Source organism: Tachyglossus aculeatus, chromosome 5 (genome assembly GCF_015852505.1).
Source record: "Tachyglossus aculeatus isolate mTacAcu1 chromosome 5, mTacAcu1.pri, whole genome shotgun sequence".
NCBI classification, from domain to species: Eukaryota; Metazoa; Chordata; class Mammalia; order Monotremata; family Tachyglossidae; genus Tachyglossus; species Tachyglossus aculeatus.
Genome location: NC_052070.1, coordinates 102,127,247 through 102,150,511, shown reverse-complemented (window position 1 = coordinate 102,150,511; position 23,265 = coordinate 102,127,247). Strand labels below are relative to the sequence as shown.

At 49.1% G+C, this 23,265-nt stretch overlaps 1 non-coding gene across 1 annotated transcript; it reads right to left on the bottom strand.

Annotated features, from left to right (window-relative positions):
* Positions 1-8,222: 8,222 nt before the first annotated feature.
* LOC119929032 lies at positions 8,223-8,360 on the bottom strand. The gene has a single exon (XR_005451175.1). It is a non-coding gene; the product is annotated as a small nucleolar RNA SNORA7 (small nucleolar RNA).
* Positions 8,361-23,265: the final 14,905 nt, after the last annotated feature.

Sequence of the window (23,265 nt, the reverse complement as noted above, 5' to 3'; positions counted from 1 at the left end):
GGGCGGGGGGCCTCACGCAGGGCGCCGCGCCCCCGGCCCGGGCACCCCGGGCACCCCCGGCCACCGGAAGGACACCCCGCACCCCTTCGCCCACCAACGAGATGAGCGGGGCGGACAGAGAGGCGGCGCCGGCAGCAAAGAGCTGGGCCGCAGCGCCCCCGGCGGCCGGAGGGGGCACGACCCCCACGCCTGGCCACGATGCCCAGCTAGCCCTGGCTGGGCCAGCCATCTCCCCACTCCGAGCCCGCCTTTCCTTCTTTTACTCTATTTATGGAGCGCTTACCCGTGTGCAGAGCCCTGGACTAAGCGCTTGGGAGAGGACAATACAACAATTAATGGACATATTCCCCGCCCAGAATGAGCTTACAGTCCCCTCTTCCTGTGATTCAGTGGAAAGAGCCCGGGCTTTGGAGTGAGAAGTCATGGGTTCGAATCCCGACTCTGCCACATGTCTGCTGTGTGACCTTGGGCAAGTCACTTCACTTCTCTGAGCCTCAGTTACCTCATCTGTAAAATGAGTATTAAGACTGTGAGCCCCACGTGGGACAACTTGATCCCATTGTATCCCCCTAGTGCTTAGAACAGTGCTTTGCACATAGTAAGCACTTAACAAATGCCATCATTATTATTTTCTAGACTGTGAGCCCGCTGTTGGGTAGGGACTGCCTCTATGTGTTGCCGACTTGTACTTCCCAAGCGCTTAGTACAGTGCTCTGCACACAGTAAGCGCTCAATAAATACGATTGATTGATTGATTGCCCACCTGCCCCTCTACCTTAAAGAACCAAACCAGAGGAGCTCGCTTCAGTCTAGTCGTATTTATGGAGCGCTTACCCTGTGCAGGGCACTGGACTGAGCGCTTGGGAGAGGACAGTAAAATCAATGGACATATTCCCTGCACTGGTCTAAGCAGTGGGGTAGATACAAGATAATCAGGTTGGACACCCTCCTTGTCCCATGTGGGGCTCACAGTCTTGATCCCCCTTTTACAGATGAGGTAACTGAGGTGCAGAAAAGTTAAGTAATAATAATAATTATGGTATTTATTAAGCAGTGTGCCAGTATACCGAGAAGCAGTGTGGCTCAGTAGGAAAGAGCACGGGCTTTGGAGTCAGAGGTCATGGGTTCAAATCCCGGCTCTGCCAATTGCCAGCTGTGTGACCTTGGGCAAGTCACTTCACTTCTCTGTGCCTCAGTTCCCTCATCTGTAAAATGGGGATTAAGACTGTGAGCCCCACGAGGGACAACCTGATCACCTTGTAACCTCCCCAGCGCTTAGAACAGTGCTTTGCACGTAGTAAGTGCTTAAAAATGCCATTATTATTATTATACTAAGCACTGGGGTGGGAACAAGCAAATCAAGTTGGACACAATCTCTGTCCCACATGGGGCTCACAGTCTCAATCCCCATTTTACAGATGAGGTAACTGAGACCCAGAGAAGTGAAGTGACTTTCCCAAGGTCACACAGCAGGCAAGTGGAGAAGGTAGGATTAGAACCCATGACCTTCTGACTCCCAGGCCCGTGCTCTATCCACTATACCATGCTGCTTCCCAAATAATACTGATGGCATTTTTTAGGTGCTTACTATGCACCAAGCACTGTTCTAAGCACTGAAGTAGATACGAGGTAATTGGATTGTCCCACATGGGGCTCTTAATCCCATTTTACAGATGAGGTAACTGAGGCCCAGAGAAATGAAATAACTTGCCCCAAATCACTCAGCTGACAAGTGGCGGAGATGGGATTAGAACCCACAGCCTTTGACTCCCAGGCCTGTGCTCTTTCCCCTAGGCCATGCTGCTTGCTCTATGTACCCACGTGCATGTGTATGTATGCGTACACATACACATACACAGATATACACATGTACTGGGGGGATGGGAGGGAGAATGAATGAAGGAGCAAGTAAGAGCGGCACAGAAGGGAGTGGGAGAAGAGGAGAGGAGGGCTTAGTCAAGGAAGGCTTCTTGAAAGTGTTCTGAACAAAAACAAGAATTAAACACAAAAACAATTTTGGAAGGAGAAGAGTTGAGTTTTATTTTGTTTTTTCCCCTTTGGTGGAGGGAGGGGTGGGGTGATTTTCGCTTTCCTTGGCGTTGGGTTTTGTTTGAATTCTATTAGTTAAAGCTGTGTTCTTGCTTTCTTCCTGCATTTGGGGAACCCTTGCCTGCTGGCTGCTAGGATTCTTTCCTTGGTCAGTCTGTCAGTCAATCAATCCATCAGTGGTATTCATTGAGGATTTACTGTGTGCAAAGCACTATACTCAGCGCTTGAAAGAAAACAATACGGCAGAGTTGGGTGATCTGCTCCCTGCCCACAATGAGTTTACAGTCTAGTGGGGGTGCACCTGAGCCACCTGCCTCCCCTTCCCTGGAGACCCCAGGAGAACAGGGTGAGGATTTCCTTACTGGGGATTCAATATGCTCAGAGAAAGGCCTGTGGCCTTTCAGTGTGTATGAATTGATGATGATGATAAATAATAATGATGGCATTTATTAAGCTTTTACTATATGCCAGGCACTGTATCAAGAGCTGGGGTGGTTATAAGCAAATCGGGTTGGGCCCAGTCCCTGTCCCACATGGGGCTCACAGTCTTAATCTCCATTTTACAAATGAGGTAACTGAGGCCCAGAGAAGTGAAGTGAGACTTGCCCAAGGTCACCCAGCAGACAAGTGGCAGAGCGGGGATTAGAACCCATGTCCTTCTGACTCCCAGACCAAGGGTTTGGCCACTAGACCACACTGCTTCTCCTGTGTTGGGTCTTAGGTCTGTGGGCCATGCATTCTCCAGGCCTCTTCAGTATTGGTCTGTCCTCCCTGCTTCTTCAGGATTCCCCCTTTTCTGGATTTGGATGGCTTTCTAGGAGAAGCAGTCTCCTTTCTGGGAGTGCTCTGACTGAACACGGCTCGCAAGCCTGTAACCTTGGCGTTATTCTTGACTCCTTTCTCTCATTCAACCCACGTATTCAATCTGTCACCAAATCCTGTCGGTACTGCTTTCACAACATAGCTAAAAGCCGCGCTTTCCTCCCCATCCAAACGGCTGCCACCTTAGTACAATCACATCCTATCCCACTTGGATTACTGCATCAGCCTCCTTTCTGACCTCCCAACCTCCTGCCTCTCCCCACTTCAGTCCATACTTCACTCCATTGCCTCAAATATCTTTCTACAGAAACGTTCAGGACATGTCACCCCCCCTCCTCAAAAATCTCCAGTGGTTGCCTATCAACCTCCATATCAAACAAAAGCTTCTCGCTATTGGTTTTAAAGCTCTCCATCACTTTGCCCCCTCCTACCTCACCTTCCTGCTCTCCTACATCCCAGCCCACACACTCTGCTCCTCTGGTGCTAACCTTCTCACTGTGCCTTGATCTTTCCTGTCTCGCTGTCGAACTCTGGCCCACATCCTGCCTGTGTCCTGGAACACCCTCCCTCCTCAAATCTGACAATGACTCTCCCCCCATTCAAAACCTTCTTGAAGGCATATCTCCTTCAAGAGGCCTTCCCAGACTAAGCCCCACTTTTTCTCAGCTCCCGCTCCCTTCCACCTCATCCTGACTTGCTCCCTTAGTTTTTCTCTCCCTCCCCACCCCACGGCACTTAGGTATATAAGTTTATATCTATAATTCTATTTATTTATATTGTTGCCAGTTTATTTACATTGATGTCTGGCTCCCCCCTTATAGCCTGTGAACCCTGTGTGGGCAGGGATTGTTTCTCTTTATCAATCTCCTCAAAAATCTCCAGTGGCTACCAATCAATCTGCGCATCAGGCAGAAACTCCTCACCTGGGCTTCAAGGCTCTCCATCACCTCGCCCCCTCCTACCTCACCTCCCTTCTCTCCTTCTACAGCCCAGCCCGCACCCTCCGCTCCTCCACCGCTAATCTCCTCACCGTACCTCGCTCTCACCTGTCCCGCCATCGACCCCCGGCCCACATCATCCCCCGGGCCTGGAATGCCCTCCTTCTGCCCATCCACCAAGCTAGCTCTCTTCCTCCCTTCAAGGCCCTGCTGATAGCTCACCTCCTCCAGGAGGCCTTCCCAGACTGAGCCCCTTCCTTTCTCTCCCCCTCGTCCCCCTCTCCATCCCCCCATCTTACCTCCTTCCCTTCCCCACAGCACCTGTATATATGTATATATGTTTGTACATATTTATTACTCTATTTATTTAGTTATTTATTTTATTTGTATATATCTATTCTATTTATTTTATTTTGTTAGTATGTTTGGTTTTGTTCTCTGTCTCCCCCTTTTAGACTGTGAGCCCACTGTAGGGTAGGGACTGTCTCTATATGTTGCCAATTTGTACTTCCCAAGTGCTTAGTACAGTGCTCTGCACATAGTAAGCGCTCAATAAATACGATTGATGATGATGATGATCAATCAATCAATCAATCAATCGTATTTATTGAGCGATTACTGTGTGCAGAGCACTGTACTAAGTGCTTGGGAAGTACAAGTTGGCAACATATAGAGACAGTCCCTACCCAACAGTGGGCTCACAGTCTAAAAGGGGGAGACAGAGAACAAAACCAAACATACTAACAAAATAAAATAAATAGAATAGATATGTACAGGTAAAATAAATAAATAGAGTAATAAATATGTACAAACATATATACATATATACAGGTGCTGTGGGGAAGGGAAGGAGGTAAGATGGGGGATGGAGAGGGGGATGAGGGGGAGAGGAAGGAAGGGGCTCAGTCTGGGAAGGCCTTCTGGAGGAGGTGAGCTCTAAGTAGGGCCTTGAAGGGAGGAAGAGAACTAGCTTGGAGGATGGGCAGAGGGAGGGCATTCCAGGCTCGGGGGATGATGTGGGCCGGGGGTCGATGGCGGGACAGGCGAGAACGAGGTATGGTGAAGAGATTAGCGGCGGAGGAACGGAGGGTGCGCTGTATTGCTGTATTGTACTTTCCAAGCACTTAATATAGTGCTCTGCACACAGTTAGCGCTCAATAAATAAGACTGAATTAATGAATAAACCTTCTAACTGTGCCTCGATCTCACCTGTCTCACTGCCGACCCCTCGACCATGTCCTGCCTCTGTCCTGGAACACCCTCCCTCCTCAAATCTGACAATGACTCTCCCCCCGTTCAAAGTCTTATTGAAGGCACATCTCCTCCAAGAGGACTTCCCAGACTAAGCCCTGGTTTTTCTCATCTCCCACTCCCTTCTGTGTCACCCTGACTTGCTCCCTTTGCTCTTCCCCCTACTCCCAGCCACACAGCACGTATGTATATATCTGTAATTTTAATTTATTTGTATTGACGTCTGTCTCCCCCACTCAAGACTGTGCGCTTGTTGTGGGTGGGGGAATGTCACTGTTTATTGTTGTATTGTACTTTCCCAAGCACTTAGTGCGGCTCTGCACATGGTAAGTGCTTAATAACTATGATTGAATGAATGAATGAATGAATGAGCCCAGGTACCCTGGATGGTTTGGGCCTGGAGGTTGGGAGGGGCACCAGCAGGAGGGGGTGGGGGGAGGGAGGGGCAGACTGGCCCAGTGCCAATCAGAGTCAGCTGGGATTTGGGGTGGGGGGAAGCTTTGTTCACACTACAGGACAAGGACACCAGTAATGCAAAGAGCAGCTGCAATGCAGCCCCTACGTATGAGTACAGTGCAGAAAGAACTGTTGTCTTCCCATCGATCTTTTAGCCACCCCCACCCCACTCATCAACATCCATCGATCAATCAAAGGAAGAGAGCTGCGTTCCTGGAAGTCCTGGAAGATGGACACACATCTGCTGTGTGGCCTTGGGCTAGCCACTTAACCTCCCCATGCCTCAGTTTCCCCAGCTGTAAAATGGGGGTGATGATACCTCAACCCTACCTTGCAGGAGTTTTGTGGGGAGTAAATAAAAATAACTAATGTAAGGTTCTTTTGGAAATAAGAGGACCAAAAAGAATCTCCCCTCTAGACTGAGAACTCATTATGGGCAAGGGAATATGTCTGTTCATTCTGTTGTATCATACTCTACCAAATGTTTAGTACCATGCTCTGCACATAGTCAGTGCTCAAGAGATATGATTAATTGACTGATTAATTGATTGAAACTGGGTGGAGAGCACTGAACTAGACGTTTGAACTAGACACTGAACTAGACCTGACTTGAGAAGCAGTGTGGCTTAGTGGAAAGAGCACGGGCTTGGGAGCGAGATGTCATGTGTTCTAATTCTGGCTCCACCACTTGTCAGCTGTGTGACTTTGGTCAAATCACTTAACTTCTCTGTGCCCCATGGGAGACAACTTGACTACCTGGGGTAGATACAAGGCAAGCAGGTTGTCCCACGTGGGGCTCACAGTCTTAATCTTCATTTTACAGATGAGGTAACTGAGGCACAGAGAAGTTAAGTGACTTGCCCAAAGTCACACAGCTGATAAGTGGTGGAAGCAGGATTAGAACCCATGTCCTCTGACTCTTTCCATGCTCTTTCGACCAAGCCATATATTACATATATGTGCATTTTTGTACTATCTATGATAAGACAAATAGATTCCAAAATACAAATAGCTGTGTGTGTTTGTGTGTGTGTGTGTGTGTGTGTGTGTGTGTGTGTGTGCATACACTTGAAGGCTAAGGTGCCTGATGGAAAAGCAGCTTCAAGTAGGTAGGAATGAATCAGGGAATGCCACTTGGAAGAAGGAACTTTTTAGGAAGGTTTTGAAGGAAAGGGAGACAGGACTTGGTGGAAAAGAAGGGAGAGTGATAATAACAGTAATGGTAGTAGTAGTGGTAGTAATAGTAGTAGTTTTCAGAGTAGCAGCAGTAATAATACTAGCAGTAGTAGTAGTAATAATTATGGCACTTAGTAGCAATAGCAATAGTAATTGTAATAAGAGTAGTAGTCAGAATAGAAATAGTTGTAATAGTATTAGCAGTAGTAATAGTCGAAGTAGTAGTAGTATAGTAATATCAGTAGTAGTAGTAGTAGCAGTAGCAGTACAGTCCAGCGCTGAGAACAGTGCTCAGTACTTAGAACAATGCTTGGCATATAGTAAGCACTTAACAAATACCATCATTTTTAATAGTAATAGTAGAAGCAGTAGTAATAGCAGTAGTAATAATAGTAGTAATAGCCATAATAGCCATAGTTGTGTTAATGAATAATAAATAAATAATTATGGTGTTTGTTAAGCACTTAATATGTGCCAAACACTGTTCTCGGAGCTGGTGTAACTCCTCACCCTGGGCTTCAAGGCTCTCCATCACCTCGCCCCCTCCTACCTCACCTCCCTTCTCTCCTTCTACAGCCCAGCCCACACCCTCTGCTCCTCCGCCGCTAATCTCCTCACCGTACCTCGTTCTTGCCTGTCCCGCAATCGACCCCCGGCCTATGTCATCCCCCGGGCCTGGAATGCCCTCCCTCTGCCCATCTGCCAAGCTAGCTCCCTACCTCCCTTCAAGGCCCTACTGAGAGCTCACCTCCTCCAGGAGGCCTTCCCAGACTGAGCCCCTTCCCTCCTCTCCCCCTCGTCCCCCTCTCCATCCCCCATCTTACCTCCTTTCCTTCCCCACAGCACCTGTATGTATGTATATATGTTTGTACATATTTATTACTCTATTTATTTATTTATTTATTTTACTTGTACATATCTATTCTATTTATTTTATTTTGTTATTATGTTTGGTTTTGTTCTCTGTCTCCCCCTTTTAGACTGTGAGCCCACTGTTGGGCAGGGACTGTCTCTATATGTTGCCAATTTGTACTTCCCAACTGCTTAGTACAGTGCTCTGCACACAGTAAGCACTCAATAAATACGATTGATGATGATGATGATGATGGTGTAGATACAAGGTAGTCAGGTTGTCCCACGTGGGGCTCACAGTCTTAATCCTCATTTTACAGATGAGGTATCTGAGGCACAGAGAAGTTAAGTGGCTTTCCCAAGGTCATGTGCAGCAGGCAAGTGGCGGAGCTGGGATTAGAACCCATGTCCTCTGACTCCCAAGCCCATAGTAGTAGTAGTCATAGTAGCAGTCTTGTCTTATGCTGTCGAGTCATTTCTGACCCATAGCGGCACCACGGACACATCTCTCCCAGAACGCCCCGCTCTCCATCTGCAATCATTCTGGTAGTGTATCCCTAGAGTTTTATTGGTAAAAAATATGAAATTGGTTGACCACTGCCTCCTTCCATGCAGGAAACTCGAGTCTCTGCCCTCGACTCTCTCCCATGCCGCTGCTGCCCACATGGGTGAGTTTTGACTTGTAGCAGATTGCCTTCCATTGGCTAGCCACTGCCCAAGCTAGGAATGGAATGGATAGGCCTCTGCTTGACTCTCCCTCCCATAGTTGAGACTGGTAGAGTACTGGAAACTCTCCAGGTGTGACCCTGAGAGGGGGCTTAACAAATACCATTAAAAAGAAATAACAAGGCAAGCGGTCGAGGTGGCTGATGGATTGATGTGAGTTGGGGTTTGAGGGCTTAATCGGGGAAGGCTTGTTGAGGGAGGTGGGATTTTAGGAGGGTTTTGAGGGTGGGGAGAGCGGGGGTCTGTCAGACAGAGGTGCTGGGGAGGGAATCCCAGACTGGCAGACCAGCGGGAGTGAGGGGACAGAGCGGGGAATGTGGAGAGCTAGGGACAGCTGCAATGTTGGCTTGGGAGGGGGATGCCAAGACAGTGAGCTGGGAGGTAGTGGGCCAGAAGGGATGAGCTGTGATGTGAGGGTTGAAGGCATGGCAACTGCTGCCAGAAGACCATCAGGGTGTCTGGTGGGGAGAGGGGCTCCTAGCTGGGGACGTTGTCTTTGGGCCAGAAGGACGATTCCAGGTGGTACTTCACAGCGGGCAGCTGGACCAGATGGAGGTCCCTTCCGTGGGCGCAATGGCCCCCTGAGCACCCCAGGGGTCACTAGCACCCCATCCTCCCAGAGGCAGAGTGGAGAAGAGGGTCCCTTCCCCGGATGTGGAGGGGGCAGGGTGGGGGAAGGGGAGAGAGCCTAGCCATAATTGCTCTATTGTACTCTCCCAAGCGCTGATAGTACAGTGCTCTGCATCCAATAAGCGCTTAGTTACTATGATGGATTGATTGATAATGGCTACCTGCAGTCCATTGGTGGTGGGATGCATCTGGCTACATGGTGTGGAGAATCAACCGCCGCCCCTGGGCGAGGGTGTGTGGAGTCCGAGAGTGTTACTGCCCACTGGTGTAAACCCAGATTTCCCTGCCAGGCCCAGCAGAAGGGAAGGGAAGGCAAGGGGGTAGTTCTTCTCTAACAGAGGGGCCACTCTCTTTTGGCGAGCTTAACCATTCGTGGGTATTTATTGAGCGCTCTCTGTGTGCCGACCTCTGGACTGGACTGAGTGTTTAACCTGGAACATTTTCCACACCTATCATGTGGTCAGGGATGCAGGGTTTGAGAAACACAGCTCAGACTCAAGGGGAGAGGGCTCTCAATCAATCAATCAATCAGTCATATTTATTGAGCACTTACTGTGTGCAGAGCACTGTACTAAGCGCTTGGGAAGTACAAGTTTGCAACATATAGAGACAGTCCCTACCCAACAGTGGGCTCACAGTCTAGAAGGGGGAGACAGAGAACAAAACCAAACATATTAACAAAATAAAATAAATACAATAGATAAGTACAAGTAAAATAAATTAATAAATAGAGTAATAAATATGTACAAACATATATACATATATACAGGTGCTGTGGGGAAGGGAAGGAGGTAAGACGGGAGGATGGAGAGGGGAATGAGGGGGAGAGGAAGGAGGGGGCTCAGTCTGGGAAGGCCTCCTGGAGGAGGTGAGCTCTCAGTAGGGCCTTGAAGGGAGGAAGAGAGCTAGCTTGGTGGATGGGCAGAGGGAGGGCATTCCAGGCCCGGGGGATGACGTGGGCCGGGGGTCGATGGCGGGACAGGCGAGAACAAGGCACAGTGAGGAGATTAGTGGCAGAGGAGCAGAGGGTGTGGGCTGGGCTGTAGAAGGAGAGAAGGGAGGTGAGGTAGGAGGGGGCGAGGTGATGGAGAGCCTTGAAGCCGAGGGTGAGGAGTTTCTGCCTGATGCGTAGATTGATTGGTAGCCACTGGAGATTTTTGAGGAGAATTTTTGAGGCTCTTGATATAAGAGCCTGATCAGTGCTAGCAGCAAATAATAATAGTAATGGTATTTGCTAAGCACTTACTATGTATCAGGCGACATTATAAGCTCTGGCATGGATACAAGCAAAACGGGTTGGACAAAGTCCCTGTCCCTCGTGGGACTCACAGTCTCAATCCCCATTTTTGAGAAGAGGCAACTGAGGCACAGAGAAGTAAAATGTCTTGCCCAAGGTCACACAGCAGACAAGTGGCAGAGCCGGGATTATAATCAGGGCACTGGACTGGGTCTCTCTGTCCCAACAGCTCCATTAGAAGTATCATAGCCTAGTGGAAAGAGTGCTAGACATAAGAGGACCCGGCTCTAATCTCAGCTCTCCCAGTTGCCTGCTGTGTGACCTAGGGCAAGTCACTTAATTGTTCTGGACTTCGTTTTCCTCGACTATAAAATGGAGATTCAGCACCTGTTCTCTCTCCCACTTAGACTGTGAGCCCCATATGGGGTAGGGACTGAATCCAAACTGACTGACTAGTATCTGTCCCAGTGTTTAAAACAGTGCTTGAAACACAATAAGGCCTCAACAAATACCATACTGACAATAACGAGAAGTCAATCCAGCCCCCCCAGTCTTTTTTTAAGGCATTTGTCAAGCTCTTACTTTGTGCCAGCCCTTGGGTAGATACAAGTTAATCAGGTTGGACACAGTCCCTGTCCCACCTGGGGCTCATGGTCTTTAACCTCATTTTACAGATGAGGGAATAGAGGCACAGAGAAGTGAAGTGACTTGCCCAAGGTCACCTAGCAGACAAGTGGCAGAGCCAAGACTAGAACCCAGGGCCTTCTGATTCCCAGGCCCAGGCTCTAGCTGCTAGCCCACGGGTCTCCTGGAGGAGAGATTACAGTCCCATCCTACCTGGAGGAGTGCTTGCCTGCTCCCAGACCTAGTGTAGTGACAGGAGCCTTGGAAGGGCAGACTGGGAGCTCCAATTAGAGTCCTGCTATGGCCAAACTTGTGCTGGGAATCTGGGAGCAATCATTCAACCTCCCTGAGCCTCAGTTTCCTCAGCGGGGAGAAGGGATGGACCAGTCCTGTAGACTGTAAATCTGTTGCGGACAGGGAGTGTGTCTACCAATTCTGTTATATGTACTCTCCCAAGTGCTTATTACAGTGCTCTGCATGAAGGAAGAGCTCAGTAAATAGGAATGTCTGATTGATCCCTCATGGTGGTAGGATGAGGTGCAAAGGACACCAACATTTTGAAAGATAGGAAAGGTCTACAATGCTTCGAGATGCTGGGAGATCGCAGCCAAGTTCGTAGCAAGCCATGGTATTTGTTGAGCACTGACCACCCCCAGGACACCATACTAAGCACTTGGGTTAAGATCCCCGCTCTCCAGGAATGTATGGTCTAGGTGGGGAGAAAGGCCCAAAATGAGGAAATAGAAAAAATGGATATGGAGTTGAGTACATGTTTAGATGAGTAAGCCTTCAGTGGTAGTAGGGTATTGCAATTTGGTAGGCACAGCAGAGCATTGGGTGGGTGCCAGTCCACAAGAGCAGAGGTGTTGCTGAAGTGCTGAGGTGGTCTCCGGGCTGATGAGCAGGAAGGCCCCCTGGAGGAGGTGGGATTTCAGGAGGGCTTTGAGGAAGGAGAGAGAAGTGGTCCAGCCGATTTGAAGGGGAGGGAGGTCCAATCAATCAATTGACCACCCAATCAATCCAGTGGAGGTCTTTATTGAGCATTACTGTGTGCAGCACACCGCTGGGAAGAGAACAAGAGAGTAGCGTTGGAAGACACTTTCCTTGTCCAAGACAAGCTTACAGGCAGGAGGAGGAGCAGAGCGGCATGAGCCAGGGGCAGAATCTTTGAAGCTTCAGATAAGTGACTGTGGGTTGGACTTGGGGTTCTTTACACTATCTGGACAGGTCTGGGTGGTGGTTCGAGGGGTGAGTGGAGGTTCTGGGAGATGCCCTGAGGGGTCTCGAGACCGGAGGCCATGGTTCGCCCTCTCGGGCCTAGCCACTTCCTCCTAAGCTGTTTCGGATGATCTGCTCCTGCCACCCCCCGGCTGCCCTGCGGCTCCCTCCCTCCAGCCCTCTCCCGGGCAGAATGCCAAGTCCCCACAGCCAGGCAGACAGCGTGTGCCACCCGAGCCCCTTCCTCTCCCCACTTGAAACAGTCACACACAGCCTCCCCCTCGGAGGGGAGATGGGGAGGGGGAGTGGGAAATGGCGATGGGGAAGATTTGAAGAGCTTGAAAGCTTTCCGCTCCATTCTCCGAAGCCATCTGCACCGCTCTTCTGCCTGGGCTTTTAGCGGCTGTCTCTCGCTGTCTGCATTAGTGAGGGGGAGGAGGCGAAAGCGGTGGCTGGAGACAGGAGAGGGAAAACACAGGACTTCTCCTCACTCTTCTCCAGTGCCCCCCTGGGCTCCCTCGGGGCCCCCCCCCCCGCCCATTCCCTGGCAGGCTGGGTCCTGCCCTTTCCTTCTGCCTTATCTGAGCGTCCTTGTCGAGTGGGGTCAGGGGGCCTAGCCTCACTGTCCACCAGGCACAAGAGGGCCCTTGGCTGGGCAGGGAAGAGGGGTAGGTTGGGGATCGTGGGAGACAATGCTCAACAAAGGATGGGGAAATGGAGACTGAGTGAACAGGGCAGAGGTGGTGGTTATACCAGTAACCAGGCAACCCTCCTCACATCTGACCCTTGCTGAAGGGTGGGATTTAGGTGGGGGCGGGCGGGCCAAAGGGGAGCAGGGGGACTTGAGACCTCTAACACCCCAACAAGGCATCATTCAGGTGGGATACAAAATCAATAGTTCTGCCTCAATATACAGTGAAATCCACTGGCCCCTGGATCCTCACACGCAGTGCAGAGCAGCTATCAGCAAATCATTCAGTGTTATTTATTGAGCACTTACTGTGTGCAGAGCACTGTACTAAGCACCTGGGAAAGCACAATACAGCGGAGTTGGTAGATGTGTTCCCTGCCCAGAATGAACTTACAGTCTAGGTGGGGAGACAGACATTAAGATAAATAAGTATTCTATTTTTGCAGACCACGGCCTCTCAGAGAGGACAGCCTGAAACTGGAGAACAGGTAGAGCAGATTGCTCCAGGTGGTCAGGGAGATATGAAGCTTCCCCTGGAAGATGATAAGAATCAGCATATTTGTTAAGCACTTACTCTGTGTCAAGCGCTGTTCCGAGCGATGGGATAGTTAACAAGAAAATCAGATTGGACAGAGTCCCTGTACCACCTGAGCTCTCACGGTCTAAGTGTTGGAAGTAAGATTGTGATTCCCATTTCAAAGATGAGGTAACTGAGGACAGGGAAGTGAAGTGACTTGCCCAAGGTCACACATCAGACAAGTGTCAGAGCCAGGATTAGGAGCCATTCCTCTGACTCTTGGGCCCCGGGCTCTTTCCACCAGGCCATGCTGCTTTCCAGCAGCATGGATAGCCTAAAAGGGTCTGGAAACTTGTAAGCTCAAAGTGGACAGATTTGAAATGAATAAACTCAAGAAGAACTGGGTGACCACAGAATTATTTTTTCCCACACACCTCACCACCAGGATACGGGGGAGACATTGAAGCTGAGGACTGGAGGGTCAAAACAAAAGAGGATATTTCTTCATCCAGCAGGTAGTGAGCATATTGGTTTCATTACCACAGGTAAATGATCAGTCAGTGGAGCACAGTACTAACTGCTTGGGAGACAGAGCCCCGTTGAATTACTGGACGTGGATCCTGCCCTTAAGGAGCTTACAATTTGCCAAGGGTGACAGACGTAAAAATCAATTTCAGATAGGAGGTATATACATGAGTTAGTGCTTAGGTAATCCAAATGTTGAATGTAGACCATAAGACCCTAAACTGTAAGCTCATAGATCATTCATTCATTCATTCATTCAATCGTATTTATTGAGCGCTTACTGTGTGCAAGAGCACTGTACTAAGCGCTTGGGAAGTACAAATTGGCAACATATAGAGACGGTCCCTACCCAACAATGGGCTCACAGTCTAGAAGGGGGAGACAGACAACAAAATAAAACATGTGAAAAGGTGTCAAGTCATCAGAATAAATATTAGTAAAGCTAGATGCACATCATTAACAAAATAAATAGAATAGTAAATATGTACAAGTAAAATAGAGTAATAAATCTGTACAAACCTATATACAGGTGCTATGGGGAGGGGAAGGAGGTAGGGTGGAGGGGATGTGGAGGGGGAGAGGAAGGAGGGGGCTCAGTCTGGGAAGGCCTCCTGGAGGGGTGAGCTCTCAGTAGGGCTTTGAAGGGAGGAAGAGAGCTAAATTGGCAGATGTGTGGAGGGAGGGCACTCCAGGCCAGGGGGAGGATGTGGGCCAGGGGTCGACAGCGGAACAGGCGAGAACAAGGAACAGTGAGGAGGTTAGTGGCAGAGGAGTGGAGGGTGCGGGCTGGGCTGTAGAAGGAGAGAAGGGAGGTGAGGTAGGCGGGGGCGAGGTGATGGAGAGCCTTGAAGGTTGAAGGTGAGGAGGTTTTGCCTGATGCGTAGGTTGACTGGTAGCCACTGGAGATTTTTGAGGAAGGGAGTAACAAGCCCAGAGTGTTTCTGCACAAAGATGATCTGGGCAGCAGCATGAAGTATAGATTGAATGGGGAGAAACAGGAGGATGGGAGATCAGAGAGGAGACTGATGCAGTAATCCAGTCAGGATAGGATGAGAGACTGAACCAGCAGGGTAGCGGTTTGGATGGAGAGGAAAGGGCGGATCTTGGTGATGTTGTGAAGGTGAGACCTGCAGGTTTTGGTGACGGACTGGATGTGAGAGGTGAACGAGAGAGCAGAGTCGAGGATGACACCAAGGTTGTGGGCTTGTGAGACAGGAAGGATGGTAGTGCCATCAACAGTGATGGGAAAGTCAGGGAGAGGGCAGGGTTTTGGAGGGAAGATAAGGAGTTCAGTCTTGGACATATTGAGTTTTAGATGGCGGGCAGACATCCAGATGGAGATGTCCTGAAGGCATGATCAGGGAATGCATCTGTTATGCTGCTATATTGTACACTCTCAAGCGCTTAGTACAGTACTCTTCACACAGTAAGCATTCAATAAATATGATTGATTGATTACCTAGGTAGGTACGTCTAGGAAGTGTTGAACCGACAGTTCCAGAGATATTGGCAGGGGAAGTTAAAAAGTCAATCGAGGAAGGCCTCCTAGAGGAGATCTGATTTCAAAAAGACTTTGAAAAAGGGAGGATTTGGGGTCTCTCATTCATTCAATTGTATTTATTGAGCTCTTACTATGTGCAGAGCAGAGCAAGTGCTTGGGAAGTACAATTTGGCAGCATATAGAGATGGTCCCTACCCAACAACAGGCTCACAGTCTGGAAGGGGGAGGCAGACAACAATACAAAACATGTAGACAGGTGTCAAAATCATCAAAACAAATAGAATTATAGCTATAATGCACATCGTTAACAAAATAAATAGAATAGTAAATATGTACAAGTAAAATACGGGTTTGGATGGGGAGTGAGCTCCGGGTAGTGGGGAGGATATGAACAAGAGGTCAGTGGCAAGAGAGATGAGAACAGGGTCCAGTGAGAAGGTTGGCTTGAGAGGAATGAAGAATGTGAGCTGAGGCATGGTGGGAGAAGAGAATGAATGTCGAAGGGAAAAAACTGATTGTAGGCCTTAAAACCTAGGGTCATAAATTTCTGCTAGACATGGAGAGGGATCACGCGTAAAATGTTTTAGCAAAAAGATCTGACCCAGAAAAGGACTGGAGAGAGAATAGACTGGAGTCAGGGAGGCCAGTGAAGAGACTGTTTCAGTAGTCAGGGTGGGCTGTGACCAGGACTTGGACCATTATGGTGGCAACTCAGATGGAGAGGGAAGGGTGGATTCTGGAAACGTGGAGGAAGAACTAAAGGATTTGGTGACAGATCGAATAGGAGTGTTGAAAGAGAAGGAGGAGTCAAAGATGATGCCAAGGTTGTGGACTTCAGAGATGGGGAAGATGGTGGTGGTGTCAATCGGGATGGGAAAATTAGGTGGCGGAGAGGATTGGGAAGGATGGTGAGTTCAGCTGAACTCACCTTCGGACATTCTGAGCGAGAGGTGCCAGTGAGACAAGTTTGTTTGGTTTTTTTATGGTACTTGTTATGCATATACTCTGTATCAAACACTGTTGTAAGCACTGAGGTAAGTACAAGCTCATGAGGTTGGACACAGTCCCTGTCCCACATGGGGGTTTACAGTCTTAAATAGAAGGAAGAACAGGTATTGAATCCTCATTTTACAGTTGAAGAAACTGATGCACAGAGAAGTCAAGTAACTTGCCCAAGATCACAGAGAAGATAAGTGGCAGAGATGGGATTAGAACCTAGGTCCTCTGACTTCCAAACCCATGCTCTTTCCACCATTCATTCATTCAATCATATTTATTGAGTGCTTACTGTGTGCAGAGCACTGTACTAGGCACTTGGTAAGTTCAAATCGGCAACGTATAGAGATGGTCCCTACCCAACAACGGGCACACAGTCTAGAAAGGGGAGGCAGACAACAAAACAAAACAAGTAGACAGGTGTCAATACCATCAGAATAAATAGAATTATAGCTATAGATACATCATTAATAAAATAGAGTAATAAATATGTACAAATATACACAAGTGCTGTGGGGAGGGGAAGGGGGAAGGGCAGGGGGCACGATGGGGAGAGGAGGTGGAGGAGAAAATAAGGGGGCTCAGTCTGGGAATGTCTTCTGGAGGAAGTGAGCTCTCAGTAGGGCTTTGAAGGGAGGAAGAGAGCTAGTTTGGCGAATGTGTGAAGGGAGGGCATTCCAGACCTTAGGTAGGATGTGGGCCAGGGGTCGACGACGGGACAGGCAAGAATGAGGCACAGTGCGGAGGCTTGCGGCAGAGGAGCGGAGTGTGCAGGTTGGGCTGTAGAAGGAGAGAAGGGAGGTGAGGTAGGAGGGGGTGAGGTGATGGAGTGCCTTGAAGTAGAGAGTGAGGAGGTTTTACTTGATTCGAAGGTTGATAGGCGACCACTGGAGATTTTTGAGGAAGGGAGTGACATGCCCAGAGCATTTCTGTACAAAGACAATCCATGCAACAGAATAAAGTATAGACTGAAGCGGGGAGAGAAAGGAGGAAGGGAGATCAGAAAGGAGGCCAATACAGTCATCCAGTTGGGATAGGATGAGAGATTGATCCAGCAAGGTAGCAGTTTGGATGTAGAGGAGAGGGTGGATCTTGGTGATGTTGTGGAGGTGAGACTGGCAGGTTTTGGTGATGGATTGGATGTGTGAGGTGAATGAGAGCGGAGGTGAGGACGACACCAAGGTTGTGGGCTTGTGGGATGGTAGTGTCGTCTACAGTGACAGGAAAGTCAGGGAGAGAACAGGGTTTGGGAGGGAAGATAAGGAGCTCAGTCTTGGACATATTGAATTTTAGATGGTGGGCAGACATCCAGATGGAGATGTCCTGAAGGCAGGAGGAGATATGAGCCCGGAGGGAGGGAGAAAACAGGGCTGGAGATGAAGATTTGAGTGTCATCAGCATAGAGATGATAGGCCATGCTGCTTCTACAGAGATGCTGCTTCAGTGTAGAGATAGCCTAAAAGGGAAGAGGAAAGGCGAAATTGTAGAAAAGGGAGAGATTGAGGCCAGGGAGATAGATTTGGGAGTCATCAGCACTTGTATCTCTGCCCTTTGGGCATTTGGTATTTATCCCACCCTTGGCCCCACAGCACTTAAGTACATATCTGTCGATTATTCATTCATTAATTCATTCATTCAATCGTATTTATTGAGTGCTTACTGTGTGCAGAGCACTGTACTAAGCGTTTGGGAAGTACAAGTTGGCAACATATAGAGATGGTCCTACCCAACAACAGGCTCACAGTCTAGAAAGGGGAGACAGGCAACAAAATAAAACACGTAGACAGGTGTCAAAATCATCAGAACAAATAGAATTAAAGCTATATGCACATCATTAACAAAATAAATAGTAAATATGTACAAGTCAAATAAATAAATAAAACTGTACAAATATATACAGGTGCCGTGGGGAGAGGAAGGAGGTAGGTCAGGAGGGATGGGGAGGAGGTGAGGGAAAAGGGGGCTCAGTTTGAGAAGGCCTCCTGGAGGAGGTGAGATCTCAGTAGGGCTTTGAAAGGAGGAAGAGAGCTAGCTTGGTGGATGTGTGGAGGGAGGGCATTCCAGGCCAGGGGAAGGACGTGGGCCGGGGGTTGATGGCAGGACAGGTGAGAACGAGGTACAGTGAGGAGGTTAGCAGCAGAGGAGCGGAGGGTGAGGGCTGGGCTGTAGAAGGAGAGAAGGGAGGTGAGGTGGGGGGGAGAGGTGATGGAGAGCCTTGAAGCTGAGAGTGAGGAGTTTTTGCTTGATTCGTAAGTTGACAGGCAGCCACTGGAGATTTTTGAGGAGGGGAGTAACATGCCCAGAGCATTTCTGCACAAAGATGATCCGGGCAGCAGTGTGAAGTATAGACTGAAGTGGGGAGAGGCAGGAGGATGGGAGATCAGAGAGGAGGCTAATGCAGTAATTATTTATAGTAATAGCTGTGTCTCACTCTGTACTGTAAGCTCACTGTGGGCAGTGATTGCATCTATTGCATTGTAAGCTTCCCAGCACTTAGTACAGTGCTATGCATGCAATAAGCAGTCAATAAATACCACTGATTGATTGACTGATTGATCAGCATAGAGGTGATAATGGAGCAAGTGAAGAATAAGAGAAGTGAATCTGGAGAGATGTCCACGGTTAGGGGTTGGGAGGCAGAGGACAAGCCAGGAAAACAGACTGAAAAGGAATAGCCAGGGAGGAAAAGAGAACCAGGAGAGGGTGAATCAGTAAAATCAAGAGAGTGTTTTGCAGAGAAGGGAGTGATCCACAGTATCAAAGGCAGTAGCCAGGTCGAAGTGGTTTAGGACAGAATAGAATCTGTTCGATTTGGCAAGAAGGAGGTCACTGGTGGCCTTGAAGAGAGCAGTCTCTGAGCTCTGTTGTATTGTACTTTCCTCAAGCACTTTGAACATGACAAGCACTTATTAAATACTATTATGACTAGAAGATCTGGAGAAGGGGCTGTCAGGTTGGCCAGGGAGATGGGACAGGAGAAACTTCGATTCGGAAAGATGCAGGCAAAGATGGAGACAGGATTGAAGTTTAGAAAAAGCATGAAGGGTGGGAAATGGGCATACAAGGAATTGTTGTTCAGCAAATCCCATCATCCCCCAGGGGCACTCTGTGAAGCCTTAGATCCCTTCTTCAGCCAGAAAGTCAAGCCAGGTGACTTCTGAACCCTCTGTACCAAGTGCTTGGGAGCGAACCAGTGCAGTCAAATTAGAAAGACACAATCCCTGCCCACAAAGAGCTTACAGTCTAGAGATGAATTCTGCCATTTGTCTGCTATGTGACCATGGGCAAGTTGCTTAACATCTCTAGGATAGAGTTTCTTCATCTGTACAATGGAAATTTTTTACCTGTCCTCCAGTCACCATAAGCCCTACGTGGGACAGGACTGTGTTGACCTGATAATAATAATAATTGTGGTATTTGTTAAGTGCTTACTGTGTGCCAGGCACTGTACTATGCCCGGGGCGGTGGGCAGGGGGGATAAAAGCGAATCGAGTTGGACACAGTCCCTATCCCAAGTGGAGCACATAGTCTCAATCCCCATTTTACAGATGAGGTAACCGAGGTACAGAGAAGTGAAGTGACTTGCCCAACATCACGCAGCAGACAAGCAGTGGAGCCAGGATGAGAATCCATGACCTTCTGACTCCTTGGGCCATGCTCTATCCATCACACCATGCTGCTTCTCACCTGGTGTATAAGGTGAGATGTATAAGAAGAGCTCAACAGATACCACCATATTATGAGGGACAAGTTTGCTTAACCAGCTCCCTGACTTTGAGGGGTTAGGCCAGGAAGGGGGAGGACAGATCTGTGGCCAGTGGACTTGATCTCCTTCTGGAGAAACAGCCCTATGAGTGTCCCAGAGCTGCAGACCCCAAAGGGTCAGAGCCCTGGGTCCCCAGGAGTGGAAGAGAAACATGGGTTCATTGGCAAGTTACCAGGAATGCGATGGGCCTGCTATCCCCTTTAATCGGAATGTCCAGAAAATGCCCCACCCTCATTGTTCTGCCAGAGGGTCTCTGGCCCCTTCCCCTGCACCCCCCAACTCCCCAGCACCCCCTGCCCCAGTGCCCCCTGCCCTGTTGGGACAACTGAGGCAGCTAGCTCCAGCCCTTGCCCTTTACCGCCTGGAGAGAACAGGGATATCTCTTCTTTTTGAGGATTTCCATTGATGTCCCCTCCTCCCCCGAGGCCTATTAAGGGGGGACAGGCCTCCAGAGTGAATACATACTTGTGGCTGGCTTCCTGCTCTTCTCCTACTCTGAAAAAAGCAGCGATGGGGCCAGATCAAACCCTCCCAGGGTCTCTCAGACCTGAATGTGTCCAAGGCAGAGATGCCAAGGGGCCTGAAGGAGACAGTGTCTAAGACAGCCTTCCAGGGGCCTTGGGTTTGCCTCACCAGGGTGAGGAGGGATGCAGGTGTTAAGGCTCAGGGGAGCCCCCAACACCTGAAGCTCCATCTTTCCTGCTTTATTCACACCTTTCCCAAATCTTGGAGTCCTCAAACCATGCCTCTGCTCTCCCCACCAAGCCTCTTCCTGCTTCTCCTTCTCCAGTTAATCCACAACCGTGCCTCACTCACCTCAGCCATGTATAATCCCTGATGGCACTTGCTTCTAACCGATATATTTATCCACCTGAACTTACTGTTTCTATCCATTCTCCTGCTCTTTTCACTGTTGTCTTCCTCCAGGGCTAGAACTGCTCATTTTTCCCACTGGATTGGGAGCTCCACAAGGGCAAAGCTCATATCTGATATTTCTTCTGTCAGTCATCCAAGTTCTGTATATGGTAGATGTCCAGTGCTCTACACACCCTAGGTGCTTAATACAGTACCTAAAGACACCAGGTGCCTAGTACAGTGTTGAGAGGAGGAAGAGGAGGAGGAGGAAGGTGATGCCAAACCCCAGGAAAGAGCCTCCAAGTCAAGAGAGATGGCTGACTCCATCTTGGGTCACCTGCTCCTCTCCCCCCAACCCCCAATCTTGGAAGGAAGGAGGAAAACTCTGTGAGAAGCAGTGTGGCCTAATGGCAAGAGCATTGGCTTGGACATCAGAAGAACCTTTTCATTCATTCATTCAATCATATTTATTGAGCACTTACTGTGTGCAGAGCACCGTACTAAGCACTTGGGAAGTACAAGTTGGCAACATATAGAGACGGTCCCTTCCCAACAGTGGGCTCACAGTCTAGAGACCTGGGTTCTAATCATGACACCACCACTTGTCTGCTTTGCGATTTTGGGCAAGTCACTTCACTTCTCTGTGCCTCAGTTCCCTCATCTGTAAAATGGGGATTAAGAACGTGAGCCCTATGTGGATCATGGACTGTGTCCAACTTGATAAGCTTGTATCTACCCCAGCATTTAGTACAATATCTAGCATACAGTAAGCGCTTAACAAATACCATACAAAAATAAAATAAAATTGGCTGAGCTAGGTGGAGGGGGTTAGGGGCGAAGGTGGCTGGTGGTGGGGGGAAGAGTCTTACTACAAACTCAGTTCGGAGAGAGTGATGCCTCATCCCACTGGCTGGAAATGAAAAGAAGAGGCCGTGGAAGGAGGAGGCAGTAGGAACATAAAAGCCTCTTGGCTGCAGGGAAAAGCGCTTGCCTTCCCAAGGAGGACAATGAAATTAGAGGTAATTGTGAGGAGCAAAGATTCAATAAAACCCTGCAAAGATGTCAGGTGAGGGGGGCTGCGGGGTGGGCAGGGAAAATGGAACAGCTGTTCCCCACCGGTGCCCATGATAGCTGGCTGCTACTGCTGCACTTAAACAAACAGGGGCAGAGCTGCTGGGTTATCACGGACATCTGTCACTGTGACCTTTGAACTCAGAGGAGCCGCAGACCTCTCCCCCTACCCCAAATCCCTCCAACCTCCATCTCCCCTATCTCGTGCTGCAGGGCCCATGGCTGCTGAGGAGACACGGGGAGGTGGCAGGGATGGGTTTGCGGGGACCTGAAAGTACGATGTCATCCATGGGGGGGTGACCCCCTCTCCCTGGTGACTTTGTGGGCACTGTGTGCGCAGGCGGGGTTCAGGGACTCCTTGTTGACCACCCCCCCCACACCCCTCCATGTTCAGCACACACACACACACACCTCCATGTTCAGCATCTGTGATTTATGGTGTCAGCTGTGGGCATCGGCACTATCGATTCAGGCTTTTGACATGCCAAGGCTCTGTGATAAACCAGCACTGGGCTGTGTAGATAGAAATGAACACATCAGACACAGTCCCCATCCTGCATGAGGCTCACAATCTACAAAATCACCTCTTTCCACTAGCCGGCTGCTTTCCTCTCATGTACCCACTCTCTTTTAATTGCAATAATAATTGTGATATCTGCTATGCACTTACTTGGGTCAAGCATTGGGGGGAAAAAGAATAATAACGGTATTTCCTAAGTGTTTACCTTGCACCAGGCACTGTACTAAGCACTGGGGTGGATACAAGCAAATTGAGTTGGACACAGTCCCTGTCCCCTGTGGGGTTCACAGTCTTAATCCCCGTTTTACAGATGAGGGAGCTGAGGCACAGAGAAGTGAAGTGACTTGCCCAAGGTCACACAGCAGAAAGGTGGCAGGGCCAGGATTAGAACCCAGGACCTTCTAACTCCCAAGCCCATGTTCTATCCACTACCCAATGATGCTTCTCCAAAATAATCAGGTCCCATATGGGGCTCACAAAGTAAGTAGGAGGGAGAACAGATATTGGATCCCCATTGTGCTATGTGTCCTTGGGCAAGTGACTTTTCTGTGCCCCAGTCAACTCATCTGTAAAATGGAGATTCAATCTAGCTCCCTCTGACTTAGCCTGTGAACCCCATATGGGGAGGGGGCTGCATTCACCTGATTAACTTGTATCTACCCTGGCACTTAGAACAGTGCTTGACACACAGTAAGTGCTTAACAAGTACTGTAGTTTCAATTATTATTATTTTGCAGATGAGGTAACTGAGGCCCAGGGAAGTTAAGTGATTTGCCCAAAATCCCACAGCAGGCAAAACTGGGATTAGAATTCAGGGCCTCTGACTCCCAGGCCCATGCTCTTT